The following is a 12,355-nucleotide window of genomic DNA, read 5'->3' on the forward strand; positions in this document are numbered from 1 at the left end:
ATAATAAAATGTGCAAGGCAAGCATCCTCCTATACTGCCTCAAATCCTCTAGCCAAACATGTGTACCTTGCACTCTAGCCCTCTGGAAACTTGCCAATGAAAGACAGCTTTAGGGCTCTGTGCCCACTAAAAATTTGTAAGTAATCTTCCAAATTCATATTGCAGCAGATTGCTCTCCTTAGCAGACAGAGAACTAGGGTGGCCATTCCTAAAGGAGGACATGGTCATAGATTTTGTGTGTGCGTGCGTGTGCGTGTGTGTGTGTGTGTGTGTGTGTGTTTGTGTGTGTGTGTGCGTGTGTGTGTGCGTGTGCGTGTGTGTTTGTGTGTGTGTGTGTGTGTGTGTGTGTGTGTTTGCAATACCATTTAAATCTTATAAAAAAAATATATATTTTTTGATACACACTATATGAATGGCCACCCTAGGACTCAGGAAATGCTTCTTTAGTTGATTTGAATTGGTTTTAAACCCAGATGGCTGAGGTAACACAATGTGCCATTCATTCTCTCATCTGCAACATGAAATTAAAAAGTCATATAAAACAATAACAAATGAATTAATCTGACTTCCTCTGAGTTTTTAAAAAAATATATTGGTCTAAAATTTGGATGTATCCTTTTTAAGGCTTGCAAAGTAGATGCTACATATTGCCCAAGTGGCAAACTGGAGATTACTAAAAAGTCATGAAATCAAGCACCCTCATTTAAAAAATGCATTGTTTTATTTCTACTTACAAGTGTCAGAGCTCAGCTTCCACTTTCGTAGATGGCAACAGCTTGCTGCTGTGCACTGGAAAGTTGACAGTTGAGTGCAATTAGTGTGGTAGTTGCTTAGGCCGTAAGTGAAATAAGGAAAATGAGGAGGAAAAATTGAGGAGGGTGTGGAGAGATAATGGGTGGAATTGTTAAATGGGTAATGTGTGATGCCACCACCCCCACCCCGCTCCATCCCATCTCAGCCAGGGCTTTCTACTACTGGGGCACTGCATAATGATCATCAGGACCATAGAATGCAGCTAAGTTCATGTGGGGCAAGTCAGTGAAGGTAAAATAGGTGACCAGACAGGGAATCCTTAAATCACAGATGGTTTCTGACTCACTGTGTGGTTTGATTCGAATTTTATTAAGGTGGGAGTCATTAAGACATGAGAGCAAATACATTGAAACATTTGAAAAATGTATTTTATGCGCATTTTACTTACCAAAAACTCACACACTTGAATCTCTAATCTCTAATCAGTTTATAGGCAGCAACACCCAACCCCAACCAACCAATTTTCCCTTGCAACCGCTGCAATCGTATCTGCCTGTCCCGCATCGGACTGGTCAGCCACAAACGAGCCTGCAGCTGACGTGGACTTTTTACCCCCTCCATAAATCTTCGTCCGCGAAGCCAAGCCAAAGAAGAAGAAGATTTTCAATAGAATAATTTTTACTTTTCATCTAAATTATAACATAAGGAAGAGAGATTTTTAATAAAGATATTATGGTAAGTAGAAATACACATAAAATTGTGCTAAACCTTTGTGGTACGCTGTTGTACAGAAAAGTGGACACAAAGACTCATCAACAGGCTTTATTCCACTTAAAATCCCTGCTGCAGTTAGCTGTAGCTCCGAGTGACTGACCTCGAGGGGGCGGATGTGGCTTATATCCCGGTGGATGATTGGCAGCCAACTGGGTGGGGCTTGGTCCATTCAGGTCGGCTGATTGACAGCCAACTAGGTGTTGTCTTGTCCTCCAGTGCTCTTCCTGCAGGTACACAGGTCGCCCCCTGCAGTAGGCTAGTGGTGTATCACTACAACCTCTGTCAAATGTTGATTAAGCCATAGCTAAGGGATTGTGGGTCACAGTTGAGAAACCTGTTGAGGTCTTGAAGAGTGTGCAGAGGGGAATTTGAAGAACTGCAGTTATGAGAAGGACTGGAAAAATAGAAATTTTTTTTTGGTATAGAAATAGTTAAGACAGATTTCAGATTTCAAAATAATTAAAATGTTTGATTGTCCAAGGATATATTGTGACTGAGTTGTAGGATCAATAAGGAGATGACACAGAATTTATTAATAAAAGAATGCAATGCATGGTTCTTTATAAATGCAGGGAATTGACATTGTGTGATATACACTGTTTAAAAACAGGGAGGAAGCAAGAATATAATTGATTTAGTAATAACTTTCAAAAATGAATTGGATAAATCATTGAAAAACTAGGAGAAACTCAAGGCTAAGCATAGGGGCGGTTTGTACCTCCTTCTAATCTTGCCGCAGCTCACAACATGTGGAAGAGGAAGTCTTTCTCTTTTGATAAGTTGTCAAGCATATTCAACCCACCTCACACTAATAATCTCTGTTTGTAAATTTACACCAGGTTGCTGTGGGAAGGGAGGAAAGAGATAGCTGGGGGATCCTCCTTGGCCACAGGGGAGGTGATGGAAGATTGGAGAATGCCAAATACAACCCTTTGTTCAAAAAAAGATAACAAGGGTAATCCTGGAAATAATAGACCAGTGAGTCTTATGTCAGTGGTGTGCAAGCTATTGGAAAGGTTTGTTAATGACAGGATCTATGAGCATTTGGAAAAGAACAGTCTTCTCAGAGATAGTCAGCATGGCATTGCGCAGGGAAGGTCATGCCTCATGAGCCTAATTGAGATTTTTGAGGAGATAACAAAAGAAATTGATAAAGGTAGGGTGGAAGATGTGGTCTCTATGGATTTTAGTAAGACATTTGACAAAGTCCCCCAGGAGAGACATCCAGAAAATCATAAGGCATGGGATCCATGGAACCTTGGCTGTGTGGATTCAGAACTAGCTTGCCTTTAGAAAGCAAAGAGTAGTAGTAGTAGACAGAAAATGTTCTGCCTGGAGTTTTACAGGTATCTGTTCTGTGATTTTTATAAATGACCTAGTTGAAGAAGTGAAAGGATAGATCAGTAGGTTTGCAGATGATACGAAGGTTGGAAGAGTTGTGGATAGTGTTGAAAGTTGTCATAGTTTACAAAAATATAAAGACAGGTTGCAGAGTTGGGTGGAAAGTGGCAGATGGAGTTAAATCCAGATAAATGTGAGGTGATGCATTTTGGAAGGTCAAACCTGAAGGTTGAGCACAGGGTTAATGGACAGATACTTAACAGTGTGGAAGAACAGAGGGAACTTGGGGTCCAAATCCATACATCTTTCAAGGTTGCCACACAGGTTGATAGGATAGTTAAAAAGGCCTGTAGGATGCTAGGTTTCATTTATCCCAACACTAGAATCTGTGGTGAGTTCACACTTAGAATATTGTGTACCATTCTGATCTCCTCATTATAAGAAGGACATAGAATCTATGGAGAAGGTGCAGAGGAGATTTACCAGGATGTTGCCTGGATTAGAAAATAAGTCTTATGAGGCAAGGTTAGCAGAGCCGGGACTTTTCTCTTTGGAACATAGAAGAATGAGAGGTGACTTAATGGAGGTTTACAAGATTCTGAGAGGCATAGATAATGTAGACAGCCAGGACCTCTCTCCCAGGGCATGAGCAGCAAATACCAGAGGACACCTGTACAAAGTGAAGGGAGGAAAGTTTAGGGGAGACATTAGGGGAGACATCAGGGCTAAGTATTTTACGCAGAGAGTTATGGGTTCCTGGAATGCCTGGAATGGATGGTAATGGAGGCTGAAACATTAGGGGCATTTAAGAAATACTTGGACAGGCACATAGATGAAAGAAAAATAGAGAATTAAAAGGTTGGAAGAGTTTTTTTTTGGTAGGCATATAGAGGTTGGCACAACATTGAAGGCCGAAGGGCCTATACCTTGCTGTAGTGTTCTATGTTCAATGTTCTATATTCTACTTCTATTCATTCTTGGAATAGTGTTTTAATATTACTTGAATCTCTGAATAGGACTTGAACCTGTACTGGACTTAACAAGTGAGACAACCACTTTTGAGATTGGAGGGGGAAAATATGGGATATCATTTATTATGAGGAAGTCTTCAAGCTGCTTTATCTCAGTTTTATCTCTATTAAAATACCTTATCCCAACATGAACTCTCTGGTACCTATTTGCTGGAAAGAAACTGAAATAAAATGGATTATATTAGGCTGCAGCAAACACAATTTAAAATAGAAGAATTATAACTCTACTGTGTTTCTCTTCCCAAACGAGGAAACTCGTGCTAGAGAAGTTACTTTTACTCTGAAGAACTATTCATGATATTTCAGCCTTTCCCCAGTGCATTAAATGCTGCAATAATTACATGTCCACTTGTGTTAATTAGAATTAAAACAATGGCAAGACAGCTCCTTGCAGGCAACTTAGGTTCTGTTTAAACATAGATTATATTCACAGAACAAAAAAAAACTATTTCAATACCACAAATCTACTGTTTTTGAGACTTCAACAATCTGAGCTTAGTATAACTGATGAAACTAATACGTAATTCTGTGAATGGTTAGTGATTTGAAGCTTTCAGTCTTTCAGAAAAGGCAAGATAAATTTGCATGATCGTGATTAACTAAGATCAATACTTCAAAAAGTCAGTCGGAGACAGTCCCAAATTATGAACGTTGAACTCCTGCGTAAAGTCATCTCCTGCATAAACTGAATTCTGATGATTCGGAGACCAGGAGATGTGTGAGGAACTATTGGGAGAAGAGTTAAAACCGGGCATGCAGTAGATCTGAATAAGGTTACATAAGAGCAATTTTGTAGTGAGAAATAGATGTGTGGTGAATTTCAGTGTTAAGTTGGTTAACTACAGCAATATTAACATGGCTTTTGCAATTTAGTAATTGGTTTGCAGTTAACATGGGGCTCCTGGAACATGAAGCAAATGTAAATAAAATCCCATTTACAATGGAGAGATTGAAGACATGACAAGAGATAGGCCAATAAATTTTCTTTCTTGCATGAAAAGCTTATTCAGATTCCTTGTGCTCAAAATTTGCAATGTAACTTTGGAGGTTACTTTAACAACTTTAGTTGTGGACGCTATGCTGTCCACAGTTTGGAAATTTTGTGATATACACTTCAAACCTCTGATCCGTGAGATCAATGCGGGGACATGATGCAGGTTACTTAGGACTTCCTCATTTGACAATGTGCAAATGCAGAGAAATTTTTGCTTGCTTCATCTCAATAGGTACTTCATGAAAACACAACCATAATAGTAAAACAATAATTAATTCCAAAGATAGATTATAAATATATATAGATATCATCATGCAAGAAAACATGCAGTTATAGTAGAGCAGATGGTCCTATTGTGGTGTTAGAGCATTGCATTTTTAGTGTAATAAAGGGAGGTTCAAGAGTCTGATAGCCATTGGAGAGAAACTGTTCTTAAAACTGGAGGTGCTGGTCTTCAGGCTTCTATACCTTCTTCCCAAAAGAAGCATGGCAGAGACTTTGTGACCAGGTGATGGAAGTCTTTCATGATATTTGCTGAGTTCTTGAGGCAGCACCTCAAATAGATTCTTCAATGGATGGGAGGTCAGAGTCTGTGATGGACCTATGTTTGCCATGCTTTGCAGCCCTCTGCGATCCAGACCACATAAATTTCTAAACCAGGCTGTGATGCAAAAGTGCACCTGTAGAAGTTTGATAGAGCATTGATGACATGCTAAATCTCTTCAGATTTCTTACAAAGCAGATGTATTACTATACCTCTTCATAGTTACCTTGATGTGCTCGCTGCAGGAGACGTCCTCCATTATGTGGATTCCCAAGAACTTGAAGATACTAACCCTCTCCACTTCTGTCCTATCAATGCAGACAAGTATATGATCCCTCAGCCCCCCCCCCCCCCCCCCCCCGCCCCACTCTTCCTATAAGCTACATGATCTTGATGACATTAAGAGCAAGATTGTAGTTCTGGCACCACACAACCAGATTCTTGATCTCCTTCCTGTATTCTGCCTCATAATTCCCTGTTATTTGTCCAACAATGGTCAGAATATTGCAGGATATTATTCAGGATTGAAGACTCTGCCAAATGGACCTTGTGGCCAGGTTTAATTGGTGGCTGTCAAATTCATCTCCACTCTCAACTTTGAATCCACATAGTGCTTGGTACTGCAATTGTAGGATTTTGTAATAGGAGGCTCAAGGCCAGGCCAATAATCATATGCAGATCTACTGCAATAAGTAAGCCCTTGGATTTGAGGCTTTGAGCTGCTTTGCCCCAGCAAAGAACATCAGTTCAAGGTTTGGGACAACAGGAGGAAGATGTTGCTGAATCTAGAGCTTCTTTGGATGACTGAGGAATGTAACCAGTAAACCAGCAATGGATTCTTCCCTCTAAATAGCAGAATAATCCAACAAATAATAATGCTCTTTTCATGTCACCTCCCTGGTTGTTTGACATCAGTTATCTTGATGTCCATCATAAATGAAAAGGTTATTTAAAAACTGCCAATCGAAAATAGGCAAAATGAGGAAGTTCAAATATAGGCCAGGTATTGACTAATCCAGGATTGTATAACCTATCACTTAGAACAATTTTGTACAACTATATATCTTTGCTTTTCCTTTTTCATGAGCTCCAGTGACATTGTTGCCTTAGTATGATCGATTCAGGCTGATCAAATTTTATGTTGATAGCTGGGATGTTTTTCACTGGAGGCAATAAGGCCAAGGCAAAACCTGCTGCTCATTCTGGCGAGAAGTGGAAGCATTTGAAAGGAATTTTCACTGTTGGCTTGTGTGAGCGCTGCTGTGTGACTGATTCTGACAACAGACTGTACAACAGGCTTTAATTAGCTTAAACTTTGCACACCAGTCTTACTATCTTTGTTGGCTCTACGTCTGACTGTCTCCCGAAGGGGCCAGCTCGTCTTTATACAGCCCAATGATTGACAGCCAGCAGGTGGGGCCAGCCTCCCAGATTGCTTACCTGCAGGTACAATGGTTTCCCCCTGCAGTAGGCTGGTAGGAGTACAGCCAGCTTGTTCACATCCATTTGCAGGTCTCTTATTGATAGTGAGTTGTAAGACTTTTTGCAGTAGATTAGGCAATACATTATCCTCTTTAACAGGTCTCCATATAGTGTGAAAACCTTCAGGGTTCTTTTGTATTATGTCCTTGAGTATTAGAGATAGGATGATGCACACAAGAGGATGTAGTTGAATGTGTTGTTACACTACTGTTCCCTGTCCAGAAACTGCTTTCTCCATTGAATCCATTGCTGACCTCACTGGCAACCTTCAGTCATACCAGTTTTCTTCTTTCTGCATGTTGAAGAGTATCTCCCCATATTCCCTTACAAACCAGGTATCATGTAAGGAGACATTCTGCAAATATTTCTGTTGTGCTCTGAACATAAGATGTAATCAGATTGTGTATTTGGAGTATCCCATTAAATATCAGAGGTGACAATGTCTTGTTTCGGTTGTCATCATTTCCCTTCATGCTTACTAGCAGGGAATCCAATGCAAAGATCGCTGTAGCCATTTTGAAAAGCCAGGCTGAAATGTTGGTCTTATTCTGGGTTTCTCATATCCTTGTAAATATTCTAAAATTCAATCCTCCTTTCCCAGACAGTCACAATGAGTTTTTGTGCCACAGTACATAATTGTGCAAAACATTCGTTATATTTCTATGATACTACAGATGTCATCAGAGTTGACCAGATCAAATATATAAATAGTTTAAAAAGCAAGTTATCTTAACAGATCCGCCTTTGAAGCAATTCATTTTGAATATGGCTCTAAGAGATTGGGAACTGAATAATAAGCAAGTAGTTGAGAAACATGCCAATAATAGTGGGTCTTTGAGAACATCTGAGGAGGAGGCAAAGCAGCCAAGCAGTTTATAGTGGAATTTAGCACAGTATTTAAACAGTCAAGAGCATTTAATGATGGATAAGGACTTTAGAAACTGAGCCAAAAGAAAATCAATTTCATTTAAAAGGGATCCAAAAATTTTGATTCAGCAGATTTATATAAATAGGATTATAAAAGGAAAGGAGAGGAGAAAGACTGTAGATAGTTTAAAGATAATTATGAGCCACATTAAATAAATGTCAAATAAATTAGACTTTGGTGTTTACAGATAGGAAAACATGCATAAAATAATGTTTCATATCATGCCTTTGTTCTTGCTGAGTAAAATTAAAAGCCATCACAGAATGCTTGCTCAGAATGCGTTTTATTTAAACACACAATATCAGGCCTCATGACTGGAAGCTAAAAATTCCATTTATTGAAATTGCCTCTGCATTAGCTACGTCAACAGGTGAATGATGACAGCCCATATAAGAATGCATTGCATTAAGTGGATTAACTTTGAATCCTTTCAGAGAGGTTATATTTTTCACAGAGACTGCCACGTTAGGCATACATTGTCAGCAGACAAAATATGATCCCTTTACAGCTTTAGCCCTGGTGTAATGAATGTTGCTTGCAGATCTTATTTAGAGTCAGGGCTTTATGGGATTAGGATGGCAAAGGGGAACCAAGAGACCATTTTTTTCCCTACATTTGTTACAATAGTTCATTTGTTCAAGTTTCTGGTCATTTTTGTTTCATATCCGTATTTCATTCAGTTTCACAGTGTCACTCTGTTTTGCCAATTCAACCTTAGGCATCAATATCCTGTGCTATTGTCCATTTCAGCCTCAGTGATTAATGCCACAATTTGATCAATGTATTAATTTATCCCAAGGTGATTCATAATTTGTTTTTCTAGTTTTTTGGGGAGAGATAAGTTACATTTTAAAGGAACATCAGTACCATTATGCTATGGGGAAATTGAATAAATTCACTAGTATTTTTGGAAAAAAAATCCCATCTTCTGATCTTCCAAAAGACTGTTACAATATTCTGCTGGTAGCAGATACCTCTGCTAGTAATATTTATTCACTTTCCCTCCTGATGGTGGGTATCTGTCAGAAGTGCAAGCTTTCTCGAGAAGTTTGCAGCAAATGTCCAGATCAACCTAACGAAAAGCAATTAGACAGGGAATGCTGGAAAAGATGTAATGTTTGCTTCTGATTGGTTCGAAGTCAAAGAGAGTGATCATGTTTTTAAAAGGGCACACTCAGCAGAATTGAGGAGATTACATTAGAAAGATGGTCCGACACATGATCAATTTTAAAAAAAATTGATTTTAAGTTATATTTTTGTATGAGATCAAGAGAAGTGCATGAAGGGTACTCAGAAATATTCAGCAATGTATGGATGTGCTAGCCAGATAAGCAAGTGGTTATCATATTATTTTTGCTGTCAGTACTTTTGTTCTCCATTGGACATAGTAGACTACATGGTTTTATCTTCCTTGAAGACGTCATTATCAATCTTGACAGTCATGCCAGACCAGTTACCTCTCATGATCTTAAGAAACATCACTACTGCCTATAAGCATCCTCTATAAGCATTCTGGTCATAATTGAATAATGGCTCAGACCCGAAATGTCAGTTAATGCATCTTTACCTCCTATGGGTGCTGCAAGACTTAGTGATTTCTGTGGTTTTACTACAGTCACAGCATCTGCAGACTCTGGTGTTTCACAGCATTCTGGTAATAACCATTTTTCAAAATAACCTTACATCTTCAGTTAAGAAACAGACCATTTGACCCAACTAATCTGTGTTGGAGTTTATATTTCATCTAGATCTTCTCTCTATCCATCAACCTTTAGCCTACATTTCTCTTGTGAGCTTGTTCAGTTTACCTTTGAAAGAATTTATCTGCCTCAAGTTTAAAAATCCACATTTTACCCACACTATTGAGAATTTTTTTCTTATTTTCCCTTTAAGTTATTGCCAACAGAAATAACTTCAAGTTGCAGTAACTGAGAATATCAGGTATAATTTTGGCCAACTTAAGATTTGTGGTTAGACCAGAGTAGGTTCTGCAATGTGGAAATTAATGCAATTAAAATGAGGATGAATGGATGTGAAAACACAATAAAGGACTGAAGAGCAGAGTAAGAATTTAGAGGCGGGGAGCTATTGGAGAGATGAATCAAAATATTTTGAGGAGATATGTTGATGGTAGTTTCTGAAAGTTTATGGCTGATGTTTGATAAGAGTGAGCAATGCCAATCAGGATGGGATTAGACAAAACACTATACTGAGTAATCAACATCTAACTTCTTCACCTTATCAATGTGAACCCATCTGGCGCATCTTTTCTCAAACCATCAACCTCAGCCCAAACCTTCAAAATATCAGTCAGTCAAATGATACCATTGTGACTATATTCGGTACATTTATTTTTTAAATAAATTTTATTTAATTGTTTGCATCATTACAGGAAAAAATGAATAAAACATTAATCAAATATCCATATCCAATGATACAAAATAAGTACTTTTATATATTTTCTCCCCATCTCACCCTCCCACCCAAAAATAAGAAAAGGAAAGAAACACTTTCCATTTTAATGTACAATCGTATTAGCATAGACAATCATTATAATAACATACATTTGTTGTTAAGAAGTTTATTACTAATATGTATATAAAATTAAAAGAGACTGTAAAGAAAAAAGATTAATATAAATCAAAAATCCAATGGGAGAAAGATTTAAATGTACAAATTTAGGAGGAAATTTGGTCAAAATTATGTTATGAAAGTGTTATGAATACAGTAAATGTTAGATATCAAATGGTTCAATATAATTTTCTTCATCAATTGTACTATACTCCACATAAGTTAAATGGACAATCCTAATTATTCAAATAAGTGTTTTCGATGTGCAAACGAAATAGGGACTTTTTTGCATTCAGTGTGGTCTTGTGAAAAAGTGGAAAGGTTTTGGAATGAACTGAGTTTATTAGTAGGGCAAATTATGAAGATAACAATCCCAAAGGATCCAAGAATATTTTTACTTGGAGATATTTATGAAAACAATATAAATAGCAACTGAAAAGAAATGTATAGCGATATCATGGAAATATGATAGAGAAATGTTATTAAGTAGATGGTATAATGAGATGTGAAATTGTATACTTTTGGAAAAAATTATGTGTAGTTTAAGGAATTGAGTTGAAATTTTTTATAATATTTGGAAAACATATATGGATTTTATGGATAATTTTCTGTCCACCTCTTCTATCTTATCCACTCCTCTTAATTAGTAATTTTTAATTTAGTACATTTATGTTCACCTATTAAATGTTTTGTTTTTATCTGAAAGACTAGGCATTAATTGAAGTATTTTATATTTTCTGTAACATCAGAACAAAACACATTCATTAATATTCATGATATTGAGTAATTTCAGCAAGTAACATGTTGCAGGTATTTACCATGAACTCAATAATTAATCCAGATGATCATGAGAGCATTGCAGGTGAAAGATTAAAACTGATAATTGTCTTAATTGCTTGCTTGAGTTTATGTTCCAGGACAAATGACTAAAAACACTTGAAAATACAGTAATATTCTGATGCCAAATGTCACACAATATTTATATTTAAATGTTACATATTTCCAAATATTGTGTCCTTCACATTTCTATAAGGTGATGAAGGCTTGCTTTCATGGAATCTAATAATTAGAACACAATGTTGCAACTTTACAAAACACTGGTAATGCTTCAGATGCCTCATTATTCATGTTGGTGCTCACTTTGAGTATCATGTGCCATTCTGGTCACTTCACGATAGGAAGGACGTGTTTGTCTAAAGAGAGCTCAGAGGAGACAAATTTGGACATATGGCACAGTAGCAGACCCTTTTGGCCCAAGAGCCCATGCCTCCCCAGTTACTCAAAGTGAGCACCAACATGAATAATGAGGCATCCGAAGCAATATCAGTGTTTTGTAAAGTTGCAACATAACGTTCTAATTATTAGATTCCATGAAAGCAAGCCTTCATCACCTTTCAGAAATTGGAGATTAAGTTGATCAAATAGGTAGTTTTGATATAGAATTTTCTGGAAATTGGCATTATAACAATATGCATACAGCATAAATTATTTTTCTATGAGAGTTTGAGAAAATTATGGTGTGAATAAATTATGTAATCTATTTCAAATCCATTGATTTTTGTGTTGCTCATAACCATAGTAGCAAATATTATCATTCTATCTTCATGGAACTCGCTGGGTAATGAATTCACTGCCAACATTTACTGGTGTAGCTAGCAGAAAAAATGGAACTGAAAATCTGGCAGCCGAGTGATTTATGTGTCTATTGAGAATGGTGGCTTCTGACGCCTTATTATTCACGTTAGTGCACACAAGATCAATTGAAAGCAGTACCTAGAGCCATTAATATAAATTGAATCACAATTATCACTCTCTGTTTCGGAGCCTAGGGTTCAGCACAGCAGGAAATGTCACTGAAATGTATAATTTGGCCTTGTAATTATTTCCATTGTAAAAGTTATTTCCATTGTGGAGAGTATTGTAATAGGGTAATAGAA

General features: G+C 37.4%; 1 protein-coding gene across 4 annotated transcripts in view; it reads left to right on the plus strand.

Annotated features, from left to right (window-relative positions):
• Positions 1 to 12,355, plus strand: part of LOC138753660 (armadillo-like helical domain-containing protein 4) — a 69,806-nt gene that overhangs the window by 39,616 nt on the left and 17,835 nt on the right. The window lies entirely within an intron of this gene.

The sequence above is a fragment of the Narcine bancroftii genome, chromosome 2 (assembly GCF_036971445.1).
Source record: "Narcine bancroftii isolate sNarBan1 chromosome 2, sNarBan1.hap1, whole genome shotgun sequence".
NCBI classification, from domain to species: Eukaryota; Metazoa; Chordata; class Chondrichthyes; order Torpediniformes; family Narcinidae; genus Narcine; species Narcine bancroftii.